Genomic DNA, 22392 nt, shown 5'->3' on the forward strand with positions numbered 1-22392 from the left:
ACAACTATATCTTTTATATAATAATATATTTTTTTAATAATAATATCTTTTATATAGACATGCTTTAATAGATCTAATCATGGAACTATACTAATGGAACACCAGCTTCGAGATTTTATGATCAGAGTGCCGTCGCGCATCTTTTTTCGCGCACCATACCAATTTGAAAAATCGATGAGGATGCCAAAGAAGAAATTTACTCCGAGAGCCACTTGGATTGACCTTCATTGAGAGTAAAACTTCCCCACACTATATTTTATTAGATCTGTAAAAACTTTATCCATTTTCTGACTATCTGATAAAATAGATACAATTTCCCTGAATAATGGATCGTCACAAAAGATTTTTTTTTAAGGCCACTTCGTTAAAATAGGTGTTTCCAGTACTTCCTCATTTGGGTATTTTACACAAAATCTGGATTTTTTTTAATGTACATGTCATTTTTATCATCTGTCCCGCGCAACCAAACCATCCACTTTTCACGGTCACCAATGTTCTTAACAAGATATCAAGAGAGAGAGGCTGGTCCATTATTTGCGTAGTCCAGCCAGCTTTTTTTTTTTTTGACCTTTTCTCGTTCTCTCTCATGAAGGATATGTTTGAAAATTAGTCTTACAAAATACAATTCCAAACCAACTCATTCAGTTATCGTCTTTTCACAGTATTGATGAGTCATCCTTTTTGCTAGCCAGAGTGTTAATTGGCAAAAGTGAAAAATTCATTTTGTTTAATTTTTTAAAGTAAATATTCATAACTATATCTTTTATATAATAATTTTATATAATAATATATTTTTAAAATAATAATCTTTTATATAGACATGCTTTAATAGATCTAATAAATGATTAACTCGGACCTACCAATATGGGTATATAAATACTTAAATCTGGGTATTTAAAATTTCGAATGCGAATTTTTTAAAAACCGAACTTATATTGATCTAGATTCTAGATCTCTTGTATAATATCTAGAATAATATAGATCTACAACACCTAGACTAAAGTTAAAGACTAAGGTCTAGATTTATTTAACGTTTTAAAAAAAAAATCAATAGATCTAATGTAGACAGATCCACTCTATTTTATCTAGATCTAGACCATACATGAGATCAATAATTGTCAATATGAATATTTATTAAATATTATAGAATAGATTGAGTCTAGATCTATCGATCATCTAGAATCTAGTCTGTCTATAGCTATACTTACTTACTATTATACACTTTTACAGTATATGAGTATACTCATACGAGTCATACTGGCTATACTATAGTATAGACACTATAGTTAGTATAGTTACTACTTTTTAATAGTAGATCTATAATCTATCAATCTATCTAAATCTAGACTTCACTTTCACATCACATTCACACGATTATTGATACAGCTGAGACAGTGAATGAAACGAATGCAGTGGTTATACTGATTATACTTAAAGTGACGATACTACTTATAGATCTACCAGTTGATAAACATCATCATCATAGATAATAATCTGCATCTATAATCATAGTGCCCTTTATTTAGTCAATATAGTCAAGTCAAGATAGTGGAATGTAAACTCGAAGGTTTAATTTTAATTCAATACGGTATGAGTCTATGAGTTAGTATAAGATCAAATTATTTTGTTACTTTGTATGTGACAGTATGTCAATGTCTCAATTAAAATAATTAATATCATCAGCCATATCATTTTAAATATTTAAAAAGTAGACATAGATTTTTATTATATTATAAATAGATAGATTAGATCTACATATAATTTTACAAACTTTAGAAATGATTGATTTTATTTTTTATTGATAAGCCTTCTAGACTAGATTGTCTAGATCTAGCATCTCTAGCTAGACTCTAACATGTAGATTGTAGATCTTTGAATTGGATCGATATTCACCTTCCTAAATTGTCTCTAAAGTATGTAGCTGATTTGAGAGGCCCAACGAGGCAAGACGAGTCTATTAGTACTATGTCTCTTGATCTATCTAGTAGGCCTACTAAGCTAGTGCATTAGCCATAGTGTAGTCAAATCTTGACAACTAGTCTTCTAGATCTAAGCTTCTAGAATAATTAGATCTAGATCCAGTTTAGATTTAGAATATAAAAGTTTTTACTACCTAAAATACTAATTCTACTGATCTAAATTCTACATATATAGATCCAGTTCAGATTAGGATATAAAAATATTCCACTAGCTAAAATTCTAAATCTACTGATCTATACTTAATATGTTAGATATTATATGACATCTACAAAAATTATTATTAAGATATAATTATAGATTCTAGACTAGTTATATATGTACATAAAATATATAAATAAAAGATAAAATTTATGCAGGCCTAGGTCCCATAAATTTATAACTGATCCAGATCTATCAGTAAAAGTTACCTTCGATTGGCAGTTTTACCCAATCTAATCTATACAAGACAATTTATAATCCATGCCTTGCCTACACCCCATATATATTAAATAATAGTTTCCATGCCATACCCAGACCCATGAGTTCATGAAATAATTGATGTGGTGTCAAGTTGGATCTATCCCCTGAAATTCAGTACTTTAATATAAAACTCACATATCTATTTAATTATTTGCTATGACACTCTGATAAACTTGAACTTGTGTGATACATATATGTTTCTTATCAGATTTAATTAATGAAGTTTTGGTGCATTTTAACCAGTAATAAGGCTACAAAAGTAGCATCAGGTGTATTCTAACCATTGGTATTTTTCCTGGCAACATTTCTATTCTAGTCTGTGATAAATTATAAATAAAAAAAATGTTTGTAATGTTTCAGTTATTAACAAGTAGAACCATGGCAACCAGTTCTGATGATGTACCAGATTGGCTCAAGGATCATACTTATACTATTTCTACTCTCTGGGCAGACATTCAATATTTAATGTAAGTACTACTATACAATTTTTTTTTTAGTTATCTAATAGATGTTTTATGAATTGTGTGATTTTCATGGTCAAGCAACATCCAAATATCTGGGATGGAATTTAACATTTTTCTCTAGTTTTTTTTTTTAATTTATAACACTCTTAAGCACATTCATCTTTCATGAATGCCTAATATACCTTGGCTGTTGTGCAGGCCATTCCTTTACAATAAACTGTTTGATGAAATTAGGCAAAATTGTCTGATAATTTGTATGTTTGATACAACGTTTTCAATTTAATAATATTATTTTTTAATTTTAATGTTTTCAAAAGAAATCAACCAATATGCCTAATTGTATAATTACAGTTATGTTTGGAAATGCAAGAAAAAGGCATGCATTCCTGAAAAGTCAATGATTGGTTGCACCTCTTAAAGGTAAGGTACTGCAATTTTTCCCATGTACTTTTCTCATAAGCTGAAGTACTTGTATTTTTGAAAAACTAGTTTTCCATGAAAATGTAAATTATAATATATGTTATAGTTGCTTTTAGATTAGTTCAATGTGCATCAAATTAACTGAACATCTGCCTTCACCTAGATAGTAATAATTCATAACTATTAAGGTCAGGGCCATGTCTACACATTAGCGCAGTAGCTCCTTTTAGGTACAGACTATTTTTAGAATGGCAAAATTATATAACTATAATTAATAACATATATACGTTTAGCATGGTCAACACATATGTCACACATATTTTTTTATTTTTTTTTAAATCCTTTTATTTATTTTTATAACTAGATAACTTTCTGTTATGAGAAAAGATGAGATTCTTGGACTCCTGCATAGCACCACCAGAAAGGAAAATCCCATCATGTTGCAAAATAAAAGTCTTGGACCAATTTTAATTTAAGATATATATATTATACTGTAAGCTGTATACATATTTATGTATATCCTGTCATTCAGCCAACAGGTTTGGATTTAGTATATCTTTAAATCTGTTTGATATTGTACTTGAAAACTATTAATCTGAGCCCCATTAAAACAAGAGGGAGTGCAGTAGATGAGTGGTAAGGGAAATTTTACTTTTTTAAAATTAAAATAAGAATCTAACAAAAGTTAACATATAAAATATGGTGCATTCTCCTTAAAACTAAAACCTGGTGCAAAGGTTTAAAATGTTGGCAAAAAAAAAGCAACATCAATTACATATTCTTAATTCCCTTTGCAAAACTTACTGAGAAGAACATGCATGTTGTTCCCTCATAAGTTTCTTGACAGAGGAAATCTTGTTTATATTAGATTTGAATTAAGCAAATTAAGAAAAAAAAAATTATAATCATTATTTCAAATGGTTTTATCTAAACCTTATGAATTATTTTTCAGTTATAAGTATATTGAAATGAATGGATAATCATGAAATCGTTAAATAATTGCTGCTATCATTTCATTGACTAAAGAACCATAATTTTTTTTTTTAATTAATTTCAAAATGATTTTTTTCAAGCAGAGTTCACATAGATCTTGAGTGAAATTTTTATTTTTTTGACTAATGCTTCAATTTTATTGTATCATTAGTTTTTTATTTTTATTACCCAGAATATTTTAAAAATGAGTACACTATTTTCATGTAATAATGTAACTTGGTATTCATACATCAAAATACGCTATAATCTTTAGGCCATATAGATTTATATAAATATAAATTAACTTGCTTAAATACATTGTAAATGTATATATTGTTTGGATAAGAATAAAGTTTTTCTGTAGACAATTATTGTTCAAGATTTGTTGATGCTCCTGCTTAATAAATTATATATACAGGTCATTAGTTTTAACACACTACTGACACAAGAAAAACTGGTCGCCCCCACTTCCATTACATAGATGTAATAAAACGTGACCTCAAATCAGTGAACATCAATACTGACAATTGGGAAGACATAGCTTTAGACCGCAACAGATGGAGAGACAGTGACCAAGAAAGCTATGGACAGTGAAAGTACATAGGTCTCAGCTCAGGAAGAAAAACGTACAGTCCGAAAAACGGCCAGCTCCTTTACCACCGAAGCAAAAGCCACCTTAACCTGTGCTATCTGTGGACGGGAGTGTCTCCAAAATAGGGCTCCACAGCCACATGAGGAAGTGTGCTCTGAGATGAAACCTTAGTCTTTCTACGACTGAAGGAGGCCAATGATGACGATACAGGTCATTAGTTTTAACACGTCTGATAATAAATGACAGTACAAGTTATTGAATGAAAATTTGTCATTATTTCAGGTGCTTTAGGCCTACATCAATGTGAGGTACCAGTACTTTGATTGTGTCATATTACAATTTAAAGCAACATTTTGAAATGAATAGTGTGTAGAATTGACAGTAAATACATTTAAGTGATGGGCTGTGATCTGCATGAATTGAGAGCTGATCATGTATTGAATTTGTGTTTTTGATCTTTACTTCAAGTAAATGTTAATGAACAATTAATTTTTAATGAATAAATAATTTAAAAATAAATACAAAGAAACCATAAACATCTACTTTATTTTAATAATTTTTTTTCATCAGAACAGAATTTCCAACTTTGCATTCTTAAAATAAAATATAATTTATTTAGAGTAGAGTCAGAACACAAAATCATAGTTTTGAAATTAAGTAAATTAAGTTTTAGAAGCTGTGATCTCTTATAAACATTTGTATATAGACTACACACAATTTAATTATTATTTTTCATCAAATTGCAGGAACTAGTACATGTACTTATGCATATTTGACAATAAAAAACCTTAGTCAATGAAATAGTAATACTAGGAAATGAGATAAAAGTAAACTAAATATCATCAATGCTATTGAAGCCACACTTGTTTCTTTTTATCTTGTTTGGTGGACTGCAATTAAAGTTGCTATTAATTTTACTGATTGTCTTAGCTGAAATGCCAGTGTCGTCTCTTTGAATCCTAAGCTTATTTTCTTGGTTAATGGAAGTCCAGATGTTTGGAGTTTCATTTTAAACACCTATATATTCCGAAATGGCCTTCCGATAGGCAAAACCTATTTGCCTAACATGTCATATGCACATAAAGAGGTACCACAGAAATGCTTTAAAGACAAGCTAAGGCGCCAACTTGCTTTAACTGACATAGAATAAGAGAGCACCTGGTTGCATACAGCTTCAGAATGAGACAGCTGGAGGTCACTTACAAAGGTGTGGTATACACCAATAAAAATTAATTGCCGAGGGTAGACGGCAAAAAGAAAAAAACAACTGATTCTACCACAGGTGGACCATGGTTATGCCTGTGCTCAGTGTGGCATAATATGTAGGTCACAGCTGGGGCTGAGTAGCCACTGGAAACATAGCATTCCTCATAAGTCTTCGGAATCAAAGACAAGCCTATCATTTTTGTAGAATAGTTTGTAGCTTCTGTAAATGCATGAAATGCCGTCACAAATGACACAAGTCCTCTGTGAGTTTGATCATAGTTTGATGGATTATAAACATCTTACTTCTTTGCCTTATATTAAATGGTCCTTCTGTCTGTTCCACTAGGTACTTGCGTTTATCTAAATATCATTGATATATCGTAACATGTCATCAAAATAAAAACTAGAATCTCTGCAACTGGTTTACAAGTCAGAAGTCATCAATAACACTTGCCATTTTAAAAAAACTACAATTTAGATTACTGATTAGTCAAATTAGTGACTGATTATTCAATTCATTTAGGCCTATAATTTTTTTTATGTGAATATATTATATTATCATTATAATGATCCTTTACACTTTGTGACTTTACTAGTAGATCTATACTTTGGAGTAGACTTGTTTGTTATAAGCTAAAGTCGGAAGTACACATTGAATTTTACTGTGATCTAGTAATCATCTAGTCAAATGTAGTGATCTACTAGTACTAGATCTAGATGTAGAGTCTAGTAAAATAGTAGAGAGAGTAGGCCTATGGGCCTATCTGTCATATCGTGATCAGTAGGTGGCTGAAGTTTTATAAATCTATTCCATGACAAAAACCCTGGCTAGATTTAGATCTACTGGTCTAGACATCTAGATCTAACTAGAATTAAACTAGAAAACTGAATTAGAGAAGTAGCTTTCTGGATCTAGAACTAGAATCTATATATTACTAATATTAGATCTAGTTGCGTCAAACGCTTAATTTTTGGTTGCTGTTTTTAATAAATGCACATAAAATACATTGTATTTTGGCAATAAAAATAGTTGGTAGTCAAGTAATTCTAATAATTAATTAATGAATGACTCTATCAGTATTTGTTTTAGATCTATCAGATTAATATGACTTATTATTTATACTTATTTTATATCATTCGTCCAAGAAAATCTAGCTCTGGATCTATTTCATTTTAGATTAGGCTATAGTTGTTTTTTTTTTTTTTTTTGTCATTTTATTTAGGCTACAATATTACCAAGATTAACTTTTTCTTTGTTTCCCACGAGACGTGTATGCCTATAGCCTAGTCCTTTCGATAATAATTAAAAAAAAAAAACGATTAGAAATGCGTAGCTTGGAGTGTCAAAACTGTATTAGGCCTCCTATTTTTATTTCGTGCAATTTAGTATATCGTAACAAATACGCATTTAGCGGAACGGTAGACAGGTCTTCATCCAGATTTAGTGTAAATAAACCAAACACAGAAACACTGAAAGATTGTATTTTCGGAATTTAGATTCTATTTTTTGGAAAATAAGTGGCATTTTATAGGGTGATCGAAAAAAATAACTTTTGTGACGATCTCTTATTCAGGGAAATTGTATCTATTTTATCAGATAGTCAGAAAATGGATAAAGTTTTTACAGATCTAATAAAATATAGTGTGGGGAAGTTTTACTCTCAATGAAGGTCAATCCAAGTGGCTCTCGGAGTAAATTTCTTCTTTGGCATCCTCATCGATTTTTCAAATTGGTATGGTGCGCGAAAAAAGATGCGCGACGGCACTTCGACTCTCTTTGTCTTTGTAAAAAACTCGAAGCTGGTGTTCCATTAGTATAGTTCCATGATCTAATAAATGATTAACGCGGTCCTACCAATATGGCTATATTAATACTTAAATCTGGGTATTTTAAATTTCGAATGCGCATTTTTTAAAAACCGAACTTATCTATAGATCTCTAGAATAATCTAGATCTACAACACCCAGACTTAGACTATGGTTCTAGATCTATTTAAAAGATATTTTTTTAAAAATAACTCAACAGATCTAATAAAGTCATGATTTCCACTCTATTTTCTCTAGATCTAGACCATACATGAGGTAAATATGAATGTTTATAGATCTAGTCTACGTCTAGAACTCTAGATCTATCTATCATGACTATAGTTGACTATAGTCATCATCATAGTCTATAGACTGTATTATACTATACTGTAACTGTATTACTAGTATTATATTAGTGTATAGTGACGGTAATTATAGTCACTATAATCAATAGTGTATTGCCTGTAGATCTAGTACCTGTACTAATATTAGTAGATGTAGATCTATAATAATAATACTTTTTAATAGTAGAAAGTAGATTTATAATCTATCAATTCTATCTAATCTAGATCTAAATCTAGACTTCACTTTCACATCACATGATTATTGATACAGACAGTGAATGAAACGAATGCAGTGATTATATTATAGTTTATACTGACTTATAGCTCTACCAGTTGATTATCATCATCATCATCTGAGGTCATCTCGAATAATAATCTAGACTAGTATGTCAATGTCTCTATTAAAATAATTAATATCATCAGCCATATATCATTTTAAATATTAAAATAGTAGACATAGATTTCTATATTATAAATAGATAGATTAGATCTATAAAATATAATTTTACAAACTTTAGAAATGATTGATTTTATTTTTAATTGATCAGCCTTCTAGACTAGATCTAGCATCTCTAGCTAGACTCTAACCTGTAGTTTGTAGATCTTGGAATTGGATCGAAATTCACCTTCCTAAATTGTCTCTAAAGTCTGTAGCTGATTTGAGAGGCCCAACGAGGCAAGAGTCTATTACTATTAGTACTCTGTCTCTTGATCTATCTAGAAGGCCTACTTAGCTAGTGCATTAGCCTTAGCCATAGTGTAGTCAAATCTTGACAACTAGTCTTCTAGAATAATTAGATCTAGATCCAGTTTAGATTTAGAATATAAAAGTATTTTACTAGCTAAAATACTAAATCTACTGATCTAAATTCTAGATAGATATACAATATATATATAGATCCAGTTTAGATTTGGAATATAAAAATATTTACTAGCTAAAATTCTAAATCTACTGATCTATACTTAATATTTTAGATATTATATGACATCTACAAAAATTATTATTAAGATATAATTATAGAATCTAGACTAGTTATTTATGTACATAAAATATATAAATAAAATATAAAATTTATGCAGGCCTAGATCCCATAAATTTATAATTGATCCAGATCTATCAGTAAAAGTTACCTTCGATGGGAAGTTTTACCCAATCTAATCTATACAAGACAATTTATAATCCATGCCTCGCCTACACCCCATACATTAAATAATAGTTCCCATTCCATGCCATGCCCAGACCCATGAGTTCATGAAATAATAAATGATGTGGTGTCAAGTTGGATCTATCCCCTGAAATTCAGCTTTTTAATATAAAACTCTCATATCTAGTTAATTATTTGCTATGACACTCTGATCAACTTGGACTTGTGTGATACATATATGTTTCTTATCAGATTTAATGAATGAAGTTTTGGTGCATTTTAAGGCTACAAAAGTATCATCAGGTGGATTCTAACCATTGGTATTTTTCCTGGCAACATTTCTATTCTAGTCTGTGATAAATTATAAATTTAAAAAAATTTTGTAATGTTTCAGTTATTAACAAGTAGAACCATGGCAACCAGTTCTGATGATGTACCAGATTGGCTCAAGGATCATACTTATACTATTTCTACTCTCTGGGCAGACATTAATAATATTGGCATCCATTCAATATTTATTGTAAGTACTACTATACAATTTTTATTTTAGTTATCTAAAAGATATTTTATGAAGTGTGATTTTCATGGTCAAGCAACATCCAAATATTGGGGATGGAATTTAACATTTTTCTCTAGTTTTTTTTTATAACACTCTTAAGCAAATTCATCTTTCATGAATGCCTAATATACTTGGCTGTTGTGCAGGCCATTCCTTTACAATAAACTGTTAGATGAAATTAGGCAAAATTATGTCTGATAATTTGTATGTTTGATACAACAATGTATTCAATTTAATAATATTATTTTTTAATTTTAATGTTTTCAAAAGAAATTAGCCATTATGCCTAATTGTATAATTACAGTTATGTTTGGAAATGCAAGAAAAAGGCATGCATTCCTGACAAGTCAATGATTGGTTGCACCTCTTAAAGGTAAGGTACTGCAATTTTTCCCTATGCACTTTTCTCATAAGCTGAAGTACTTGTATTTTTGAAAAACTAGTTTTCCATGAAAATGTAAATCATAATGTATGTTATAGTTGCTTTTAGATGAGTGCAATGTCCATCAAATTAACTGAATATCTGCCTTCACCTTTAGTAATAATCCATAACTATTAAGGTCAGGGCCATGTCTACACATTAACACAGTAGCTCCTTTTAGGTACAGACTATTTTTAGAATAGCAAAATTATATAATTATACTTAATAACATATATACGTTTAGCATGGTCAACACATATGTCACACATATTTTTATTTTTTTTAAATCCTTTTATTTATTTTTATAACTAGATAACTTTCTGTTATGAGAAAAGATGAGATTCTTGGACTCCTGCATAGCACCACCAGAAAGGAAAATCCCATCATGTTGCAAAATAAAAGTCTTGGACCAATTTTAATTTAAGATATATATATTATACTGTAAGCTCTATACATATTTATGTATATCCTGTCATTCAGCCAACAGGTTTGGATTTAGTATTTCTTTAAATCTGTTTGATATTGTACTTGAAAACTATTAATCTGAGCCCCATTAAAACAATAGGGAGTGCAGTGAATGAGTGGTAAAGCACTTGGCTTCTGAACTGAGGGTTCCTGGGTTCAATTAAGACTGGGATTTTCAAATTCAGAATTCAAAAGGCTAGGGATACATGGCAATAGTAAGGAATAAGTAAAGGCAGTTTGGGGATCCATGGCTGAATGGTTAAGTCATGGGTTTGAATCTCTGTGAAGACTCGGGTTAAAATTTTTTTAGATTTTTGGCCCCTGAGTTCACCTAACTCTAATGGGTAGCTGACTTTTGTTTTGGAAAGTAAAGATGGTTGGTTGTTGTGCTGGCCACATGATGCACTGGCCAAAGAATGACCTTAACATCATCTGCCCTATAGATTGTGACGTCTGAAATGGGATTTTTTTTCAAAAGGTGGTTGGTTGTTGTGCTGGGTACATGACACCCTCGCTAACCATGGGGCACAGAAACTGATAAACTTTATATCATCTGCCCCATAGATTGCAAGATATATAAGGGAAATTTTACTTTTTAAAAATTAAAATAAGAATCTATCAAAAGTTAACATAAAATATGGTGCATTCTCCTTAAAACTAAAACCTGGTGCGAAGGTTTAAAATGTTGGCAAAAAAAAGCAACATCATATATTCTTAATTCCCTTTGCAAAACTTACTGAGAAGAACATGCATGTTGTTCCCTCATAATTTTCTTGACAGAGGAAATCTTGTTTATATTAGATTTGAATTAAGCAAATTAAGAAAAAAATTATAATCATTATTTCAAATGGTTGTATCTAAACCTTATGAATTATTTTTCCGTTATAAGTATATTGAGATTAATGGATAATCATGAAATTGTAAAATAATTGCTGCTATCATTCCATTGACTAAAGAACCATATTTTTTTTTTATTTTAAATTAATTTCAAAATGATTTTTTTTCAAGCATAGAGTTCACATAGATCTTGAGTGAATTTTTTTTTTTTATTTGACTAATGCTTCAATTTTATTGTATCATATTAGTTGTTAATTTTTATTACCCAGAATATTTAAAAAATGAGTACACTATTTTCATGTAATAATGTAACTTGGTATTCACACAATGCTCAAAATACACCATAATCTTTAGGCCATACAGATTTGTATAAATTAACTTGTTTAAATACATTGTAAATGTATACTGTTTAGATAAGAATAAAGTTTTTCTGTAGACAATTATTGTTCAAGATTTGTTGATGCTCCTGCTTAATCAATTATATATACAGGTCATTAGTTTTAACACGTCTGATAATAAATGACAGTACAAGTTAATGAATGAAAATTTGTCATTATTTCAGCTGCTTTAGTCCTACATCAATGTGAGGTACCAGTACTTTGATTGTGTCATATAACAATTTAAAGCAACATTTTGAAATGAATAGTCTGTAGAATTGACAGTAAATACATTTAAGTGATGGGCTGTGATCTGCTTGAATTGGGAGCTGATCATGTATTGAATTTGTGTTTTTGATCTTTACTTCAAGTAAATGTTAATGAGCAATTAATTTTTAATGAATAAATAATTTAAAAATAAATACAAAAGAACCATAAACATCTACTTTAGTTTAATTTTTTTTTTCATCAGAACAGAATTTCCAACTTTGCATTCTTAAAATAAAATATAATTTATTTAGAGTAGAGTCAGAACACAAAATCATAGTTTTAAAATATTAAGTAAATTAAGCTAAGCTGTGATCTCTTATAAACATTTGTATATAGACTATACACAATTTAATTATTATTTTTCATCAAATTGCAGGAACTACTACATGTACTTATGCCTATTTGACAATAAAAAACCATAGTCAATGAAATAGTAATACTAGTAAATGAGATAAAAGTAAATTTAATATCATCAATGCTATTGAAGCCACACTTGTTTTTTTTTTATCTTGTTTGGTGGACTGCAATTAAAGTTGCTATTAATTTCACTGATTGTCTTAGCTGAAATGCCAGTGTCGTCTCTTTGAATCCTAAGCTTATTTTCTTGGTAACTGAAAGTCCAGATATTTGGAGTTTCATTTTAAGCACCTATACTTTCCGAAATGGCATTCCGATAGGCTAAACCATTTGCCTAACATGTCATATGCACATAAAGAGGTACCACAGAAATGCTTAGGCGCCAACTTACTTTAACTGACATAGAATAAGAGAGCACCTGGTTGCATACAGCTTCAGAACGAGACAGCAGGAGGTCACTTACAAAGGTGTGGTATACACCAATGAAAATTAATTGCCGAGGGTAGATGGCAAAAAAAAAACAACTGATTCTACCACAGGTGGACAATGGTTATGCCTGTGCTCAGTGTGGCATAATATGTAGGTCACAGCTGGGGCTGAGTAGCCTCTGGAAACAGCATTCCTCATAAGTCTTAGGAATCAAAGACAAGCCTATAATTTTTGTAGCATAGTTTGTAGCTTCTGTAAATGCATGAAATGCCGACACAAGTCCTCTGTGAGTTTGATGGATTATAAACATCTTACTTCTTTGCCTTATATTAAATGGTCCTTCTCTCTGTTCCTCTAGGTACTTGCATTTATCTAAATATCATTGATATATCGTAACATGTCATCAAAATAAAAGCTAGAATCTCTGCAACTCGTTTACAAGTCAGAAGTCATCAATAACACTTGCCATTTAAAAAATAACAATTTAGATTAGTCAAATCAGTGACTGATTATTCGATTCATTTAGGCATTTTAGGCCTATAAATTTTTTATTTGAATATATAATGATCCTTTACACTTTGTGACTTTAATAGTATACTTTGGAGTAGACTTGTTGAGCTAAAGTCGGAAGTACACATTGAGTTTTACTGTGATCTACTAGATTACTAGATCTAGATGTAGATCTATAATCTATATATTATATTAAATATATAAGTAGAGAGAGTATCTCATCAATAGTATCTGTCATATCGTGATCACTAGGCGGCTGCAGGTTTATAGATCTATTCCATGACAAAAACCCTGGCTTGATTTAGATCTACTGGTCTAGACATCTAGATCTAACTAGAATTAAACTAGAAAACTGAATTAGAGAAGTAGCTTTCTGGATCTAGAACCAGAATCTATATTATTAATATTAGATCTAGTTGCGTCGAACGCTTAATTTTTGGTTGTTGTTTTTAATAAATGCACATAAAATACATTGTATTTTGGCAATAAAAATACCCAGTTGGTAGTCCAGTAATTCTAATAATTAATTAATGAATGACTATCAGTATTTGTTTTAGATCTATCAGATTCATATGACTATGACTTATCATTTATACTTATTTTGTATCATTCGTCCAAGAAAATCTAGCTCTAGATCTATTTCATTTTAGATTAGGCTATAGTTGTTTTTTTTTTTTTGTCATTTTATTTAGGCTACAATATTACCGAGATGAACTTTTTCTTTGTTTCCCACGAGACGTGTATGCCTATAGCCTAGTCCTTTCGATAATAATAATAAAAAAAAACGATTAGAAATGCGTAGCTTGGAGTGTCAAAACTATATTAGGCCTCCTATTTTTATTTTTATTTCGTGCAATTTAGTATATCATAACAAATACGCATTTAGAGGAACGGTAGACAGGTCTTCATCCAGATTTAGTGTAAATAAACCAAACACAGAAACACTGAAAGATTGTATTTTCGGAATTTAGATTCTATTTTTTTGAAAAAATGTGGCATTTTATAGGGTGGTCGAAAAAAATAACTTTTGTGACGATCTCTTATTCGGGAAAATTGTATCTATTATATCAGATAGTCAGAAAATGGATGAAGTTTTTACACATCTAATCAAATAGAGCGTACGAAAGTTTTACACCCATTGCAAGGGACTGACGGAGTAAATCTCTTCTTTGGCATCATCATGGATTTCTCCACATTGCACCAAGCGCAAAAATGATGCGCGACGGCACTTCGACTCTCTTTGGCTTTGTAAAAAACTCGAAGCTGGTGTTCCATTAGTATAGTTCCATGGTTTAATGTTGAAGAATTTTAAAATTTGTTTTGTTTCAGAGCACCTCTAGTTTCTTCTTTCCGCCTTTATTATAAACTATTCGTATTATTACAGTGTGTATTACAAGTCAAGTATTATAAACTAGATCTAGTGAGTGACTAGTAAAAGTGTTAGAAGGCCTATATAGGCCTAGCTAGAATTAGAGATAGATAGATCTAGCCATTTAGTTTTGTTATAATAAAAATTATAATAGACTTATATACTGTATAATATACGGTAGTATACCTAGTCTTAGATCTAGTGACTCTAGTCAATCTACTCTACTGAGCTACTCTATCTATAGTAATCTATACTCAGTACTCCAGTGACTAGTCCTAGTAGTAGTAGTAGGCCTAAGTACTAAAGTAGTAGTCCTATCTATTAATCTATCTATAATTATATTAATTAAATAGTCTGCTCTATAATATATTTTGAAAAAGTAGAAGAGTTATCTTCAGGGCATTTTGGTGCATCTCATGATAAGTATCATTTAAAATTGTTTGACAGCTAGATTTAGATAAGTATAGCATCTGCATCGCTATCAATAACGTATCCAGCCATGTCTATTTTTATTTACATTTTCTCAGTCCATTACAAGACCTCACTTCCGCTTTCGGTCATTGAAGCCGATTTTCAAATCTCGTTATTTTTTACACTTTCAAATTACTTTTTCTAATATAAATACACTTTTCTAAAATCTCAAAATTTTAGGAACTAACTTTGATGCTATCTACTATCTAAATCAATCACTATCTCAATTTGGAAAAAAAAAACTCTTCAGTTGGTCTTTAATGCGGCCCGCGATACAAAATGTTGCCCACCCCTGGACTAGACCTATATTTAATTTATCTAGACTACTCTAGACCTAGATCTAGCCTTTGGGTGACCACAGTGGTTTGAATAAGTCTAGATAGATATTGTAATAACTTAAGTGAGGCAACTCAACGAGGACATAGACGTTTATTTACATAGAGACATGACAAACACAAAGGGCATCTGCCTTGAGTACAGCATCTCCATATTGGCTCTCTACTTGGGCGGAAATCGTTAGTCTCCTATGTCAACATCCGACTTGTCTGGTCACTCATAGTGCGCACCTTCTTTCTGCACTATCTTGGATGGCGGTGCGCATGGCAAAGTCATAACAATATATTCTAGATAAGATATCTAGATCTAGTTTCTTTAATTTGAATTCTTTTGATCTAGATTATCTAGAGTCGAGACTTCAATTTCACTGGGTGCTTGCCAGCTTTTGAAAAGTATCAGAGTTGAGAGTTGCCCGGTCGGGCTATGCGCTTTGTCAGGCTTTGAATTTTTACTCTGTTGTTACGATGGCCCCTAGATTTTTTTCTAATTTGAACTCTGCCTGCTGACTTCCATGAGTTCAAATGAGATTAGATTTAGACATCTAGATCTATTATAAGATCTAGAATAAGGCCCACCGGTCATCTATATAGATGTAGGCCTACTTTACATGATTAATGATGATTATAGTGAGTTATTGAGTAGTTTAAGTCTGATGGAATATAAAAAATTATAATAGATCTAGTAATATATTAGGATCTAGAGTCACTAGAGATCTAGATCCAAGTTATTAGATGTAGATCTAGATCTATAGTGAGAAATATATACCGTAGGCTACTAAAAGTTTTTTTCTATATCTAACTAATAACTAATCATTACTAATGCTTTAAAAGCCCAGTGTAGTAAAGATCCACTTCTTGTAAACAACTTGTATCAGCATGAAAAAGAGTCACACAAGGAAGCCTCAATATGCAGTTTTATTGCTTAACATTCTCTTCCTTTAAGCATTGCTCCTCCTCTGGTTGTTCTCCCATGTTTTGCTTAAGTACTCAGCAGAGATTCAGCAGCTTTCTCTCAATTGCTTTTCAAAGCATTCTTTGGTGGACTTTATGTATATAACTGTATAGACCAAGATATATTTCTTTTACGAGAATGTAAACTTTGCTGCATGGTCTCCTGTTATACTGTCAATAGATTAAAACGCATTTGTGACGTCACATAGAAACTCGGTGAAAGTCTGACTGTTTTGGATGCGCAGGAAAATTACGTCGGAAAAACATCAATTACCAAGTTATTATTGCAAAGAAAAAAAAAAGAATTATATATTCATTATCTGTAAATCAAAACACATATTATATCAAAAATTGTCAAAACCATCGGAGTTTCCCTTTAATAAAAAAAAAAATATTCTGTACAAAATTGAATAATCAGTGAAAATAACAGAAGTGTAGATCATACTTTTAAAGTATTTTTAAAACTCAAGCATATTTTGATTTTTAAACTGTTTATAGTTGTTTGAGAGAGAAGTTGTTACAATACCAGTAAAGCAGTGATCTATTATAGAATGTTCAGACTGCCTGAAGACAGATATAAAGCATCTGCAAAAAGCTTTCTCCTCTCATCTATATGTACAAACAATAGTGCCTTGCATGCATTTTGTGTGTATGTGTGCAGTAAAGCTTGTGCAGTGTAATTATTATTTAAAGAAAATCTTAAATAAAATGATTCTACATAATTAAAAAAAAATTCAGCAACATCTTTTTTTTAAAGTCGCGGCCACAGGCCAGTTCAAAAAACGGGGGTGTGCAAAATTGCCTAAAATTTGTTCAAAGTCTGTTCCCATCACTGTAGAAAGATCTAGATCAATATTTAAGTCAAGACTACAACTTGAATCTAGATCTAGACATAGAAGATCAAATAGGCAGTAGATTTGGATCTACATTCAAGACAAAGTTTTCAAATAAGTCCGTACTAGAAAATTAGACAAATTTTAGAATCCTTCTCCTTATTAAATTCTATCCTGTTCTTAGAAATCAGTGTGTTAGATGCAAATCGGAAAAATGTTTTGGCATGATTATAAATGACCCTAGTCATTGAATAAACGAAGCATTACATTAGCGCTTAACCAAATGTAGGCCACAATAGGACGAAATGTAATCATTAATGAATGTTGTATTCAATTTTTCTTTTGATATTAATAAAAATAAAAAAATTATTTTGTCGGAATCCGGACTTCTCGAAACAAAATAAAAGTGCCAATGAGGAACGGCGTAACTTGTGAGTTTTATTTTTATTTTTTCTAGCGGGACGGTTCCGCTTAATGCGGAACAGTAGGCTCATCTGTAAGTAGCACATAAAACTGCACCAGATCTAGTAGAAAAAACCCAACGTTGGAATCCCTACAAAATTATAAAACTGAGTAGGATGATCAAAAATAAAATAATTTTGTGATGGTCTCTTACTCTAAAAAATTATATCTACCATTACAGCTTGTCTGAAAATGGATGAAGTTTTTAAGACTCTTTTTATAAAGAGCTAAAAAAAAACATTTTCTAATTAACAGGGGTAAATCGCGCGCGATCAAAGTGTAAAATCGTTCTTTGTCTCTGTAATTTTTTAAAAATACAGTGCAGGATGCACAAAGACCTGTTTCGAATTTGTTGTTCCTTTAGTATAGTTCTACGGCAAAGAAGGAGTTTACGCCTCGTACGTGCGCGAATTACCCGTGTTGATTAGTAAATGTTTTTTAGCTTTTTATAAACAGATACTTAAAAACCATTCTTATTAGATCTACCTTGAGATAGTATCGCTTTTTTTTTTATTAGATCTATCAGGGGCGTAGCTAGGGATTTGGGGACCCGGGGGTTGACCTCTTTGGGGCCCCTTGCATTTTGACATTCGACATCATGACATTAGATAATGTCTAGTATTTGTGACTTTCTTGACATTAAAGCCATGCTTAGCCTTTCTTGCGTCATCGTGCTCCTGAGATAGTTTTTGATTAATTTGAGATTTTATAATGATCTCTCACATAACGCAATGGAGGTGGCCTGAGTTAACATTATTCGGATGAAGTTTGCAAGATTTGACTACACATCATTGCCAAATGAAGCCAGCTTCCTCAAATTGAACAAGCGATTTGCCTGTATTTCCTCATGCGAACAGGAAAAAGTATCACAGTTTTTCATAAGCGTGTCATCATCCATAGACTCGAAGAAGTGTCCTGGCCCAAGAAGAAACCCAAAGGAGTCCACATGGCTTTTCAGCCTTTGGTATCTGTCTTCCATCTCCATATGAAGTCTATCTAGCACTTCTGACGCAACACGTTTGAATTGCAGTTCTATTGAAAGTCCTACATCAGAACTTAACTGTCCACATGGCTTTTCAGCCTTTGGCATCTGTCTTCCATCTCCATATGAAGTCTATCTAGCACTTCTGACGCAACACGTTTGAATTGCAGTTCTATTGAAAGTCCTACATCAGAACTTAACTCCCCATCAAGTCTTTTCTTTCTCCTGGTTCTTGTTGTTATTTTGATTACAGGGAATCCATAGCATTCACTACCTTCTCTTGCTTTTTCGATAGATTAAGTGATTAATTTCGTCCGTTTCTTATCATTTTGCTGAAAGCATGAAAGGGTTTTAATTTTTTCAGCAGCTTCCCGTATGTGCAGTTCAGGTTTTTAACTCATAACTCTCAACTATATTTATTGGAAGCAAGAGATTTGACTAGTACGGTATTCCAGATAAGTAAAAATTCATAATTTTCCACTGCACGAAGAAGATTCTGTGCACTGTTTCTAGTGTCAATTCTTTCAATTGTTGATTCAGAAAGTTTCTCCAACAGCTTGATTTTGTCGAGATGCAAGGAAACTGCCGACGTAGCTTCTTTTCTTGCGGACCACCTTGTATTGTTCTCCTTTTTTAAACTCCAGGCTCCAGCTTTTTTCAGTTTGCTGGATCTATCTCAGCAGAATGAGAGAGCTATTATCACAGTTCAGAAATGTTGCCTTTGTATTCATGTCTAAGAGACGTTTCTGCAGGCCAGACAGACGGCCACTCATTGTGGCTGCGTTATCATAGATTTGCCCTCTGCACAGATCAAAGTTCAATCCAATGTCTTTAAGAGTTTTCAGAACAAGTTCATCATAATGTTGTTCATCAGGTTTCAAAATTTCAAAGTAACCAATGACTCTTTTATTTCGAAACTATCAACATCCAAGTAACAAACTTGCTTTGACCTACAAGCTTGAGAATATCTTTCAAATGCTGCTGATTTAAAAAAAAACAACTTATGTGACAGTTCGTCTGGTTCTGCCTTAACTTTTCTTCTTCTAACTTCCACTTCAAAAAAGCTTGTCTTTGGCTCCGGCGCATCCAGGAAAGGGGGGGGGGAGGTAGGGGCGAGGACGAATCTTAGTCAAATCACACAATTTGTATACGAATTTATTAGTTATGTTAATAATATATACTAATTATTTATATTTCAACCTATTCTTATACTATTTCGCCGCCCCCTCTCTAGTAAGTTAGCCGATTTGGTGACATGGGGATGTGGCAATGGCATCACTTTCGCCCCCCCCCCCCATAAACGTTCGAGGTGGAAGCGGTCCAATTTATTTGTAGAAATCACAGCTTGTTAACAGAATCCATTAAATATCTATATGATAAAAGCTTTTTATTGATATTTTAACCGGTGGGTGGGGCAAATACATTTTCTGATCTTCCCGCCTAAACCCGAGTAGTTGTCGGACCAGACTAAACTCACTAACTAAAAGAAAGCAAGAACGAAACTTTAATTTAGAATAAATAAAACAAAACGATACTTTATTTACATCAGGGAAAAATAAATCAATAATAAAATATAATATATATTGTTGTAACTCCGCTCCCGAACCACACTGATGGTTCGCATCAGAGCGCCATTAAACACAAGTAGTAGAAGACAGGTTTAGACAGGAAGAAGGACTGTTGTGGAGTCATGGGAGTCTGAACAGTCTGGTGCTGAGCACTGTCCTGTTTGATACTAGGAAACTGTTTGGGAGACCTGGAGCGACACTGGGAAGTGTGTCGGTGGTCTGTTCTGTGTTCTGGTATGAAGTAGGACTCTTAGAAGACATCTTACTCCCTGTGACTTTATAGCAGAAGTCCAAGTCAAACTAGTAACTATTTGTTGTTGCTTATAATAAATAAATACTTCGTTTACTGTTGCCGACCTGCCTTTCGTCGAGTTCCTGTATTACTAACAATATGTACACTAGTAAATGAACCTGACAACTCCACTAACTAAACCCTCATCGAACTATCCTACTATAACACAAACAATATACCAATAGGCGGAATTACAACTACTAATTCTAGCACTAGCCTATAAAAAATATCTAAAAATAGTCCTTACCTATAAAAATAGTAAAAATAAAATACATATAAAAATAGCTCTTGGAGCGCAAGCTCACATATAAATAGATGCTTTCCGATTACCAAAAGATGATGGCTTAGAAAGAAAAAATGGCCAGCGGTAATACCTTAGATCACTAGAGGTATTATTTTATCATATTCTAGAAAACTCTGTGACAAAGATTATAAGTGTAAATATTTTGATAATTATACAAAATGTCTTATATAATTTTATGCTGTGTTAACTTTAGGATTGCTGCATTTCGAGTATATTACGTGCTTGAATAATATTTAGTCTCTCCCGAGTTTATTTCTTTATATTTAGGAAAATACACATTTGCCCCTTAAAATACACATTTCCAGGTCTGGTAATAGACATTTCCATTTTGGCACGTAGGCATCTCTATATCACATCACTATATATTGTATTTTCATGTGTCAAAGTAAAAAACTATGTAAGCCCGCGGGTCTTAATTTGCGTATCACTTTCAATATAGTCACCGAGAGTGATTTGTAAACAATTAAACGAAATAATAATTGCATAAGTAAAGGGAATGCTTGAATGTAAAAATAGTAGGAATGGAGCTATCTAAATAGCTAATGGATCCATTTTTTGTTTTCAAATAAAAACACTTGTTTGTTTGTAAAATGTTTTACATGTTTCGGATGTTCCTTCAGAGTTGAAGATAATTACTTCCTAGTCCAAACCTCCCGCAGGACGACGGGGGATGGGAGCGGGCAGGGTTTGAACCCGGGACCATCGATAAATCTGAACGACAGTCCAGCGTGCAAACCGCACGACCAGGCAGCCATCCTCATCGTCACTTGCTAGTAGGCCTACATATATTTGATTAAAATTTGAAATGAATAGACTTAATTTTGTATGTTCATGTGTTAAAGTATAAAGTAGATCTAGATCTTGAGTTAGACATAGATCTATATCTAAACTAATCTAGAGTCTAGAGTTTATTCTGCGCGTGAAGGCTTCGCTCTGTGCATGTGTGACCTTTTTAAATTAGATTCATGAATGAAACTATTACAATAAATACCTCAACACGGCTTCGAAGCTAGTGAACGAATGTGTGAAAAATGCTTTACGAAAACAAATTTGATTAAAATATGAAATGAATGGACTATAATTAGTATGTTCATATGTTTAATTATAAAACTATCTTTGCGAAGAGAAGTTCTATCATCTTAAAGTTGAATTAAAGTTTTAGACCTAGGAATAGAGATGCGTAACATTTCGCCTAATGTCTAACGAAAGAAT

At 31.8% G+C, this 22392-nt stretch overlaps 2 long non-coding RNA genes across 4 annotated transcripts; both read left to right on the forward strand.

Annotated features, from left to right (window-relative positions):
* Positions 1-801: 801 nt before the first annotated feature.
* On the forward strand, positions 802-4568 carry LOC129927447 (uncharacterized). 2 transcript variants are annotated; one of them, XR_008779057.1, is made up of 4 exons: positions 802-1015; positions 2800-2906; positions 3255-3323; positions 3688-4568. It is a non-coding gene; the product is annotated as an uncharacterized LOC129927447 (long non-coding RNA). The 2 variants fall into 2 exon arrangements; XR_008779056.1 differs by lacking the exon at positions 802-1015 and having other exon boundaries at positions 2551-2906; positions 3688-4565.
* A 3479-nt stretch (positions 4569-8047) lies between these two features.
* On the forward strand, positions 8048-12828 carry LOC129927446 (uncharacterized). 2 transcript variants are annotated; one of them, XR_008779055.1, is made up of 5 exons: positions 8048-8175; positions 8469-8627; positions 9783-9908; positions 10252-10320; positions 10681-12828. It is a non-coding gene; the product is annotated as an uncharacterized LOC129927446 (long non-coding RNA). The 2 variants fall into 2 exon arrangements; XR_008779054.1 differs by lacking the exon at positions 8048-8175 and having other exon boundaries at positions 8291-8627.
* The last annotated feature ends 9564 nt before the right edge of the window (positions 12829-22392 follow it).

This window comes from Biomphalaria glabrata, chromosome 7, assembly GCF_947242115.1.
Source record: "Biomphalaria glabrata chromosome 7, xgBioGlab47.1, whole genome shotgun sequence".
Taxonomy (NCBI): domain Eukaryota; kingdom Metazoa; phylum Mollusca; class Gastropoda; family Planorbidae; genus Biomphalaria; species Biomphalaria glabrata.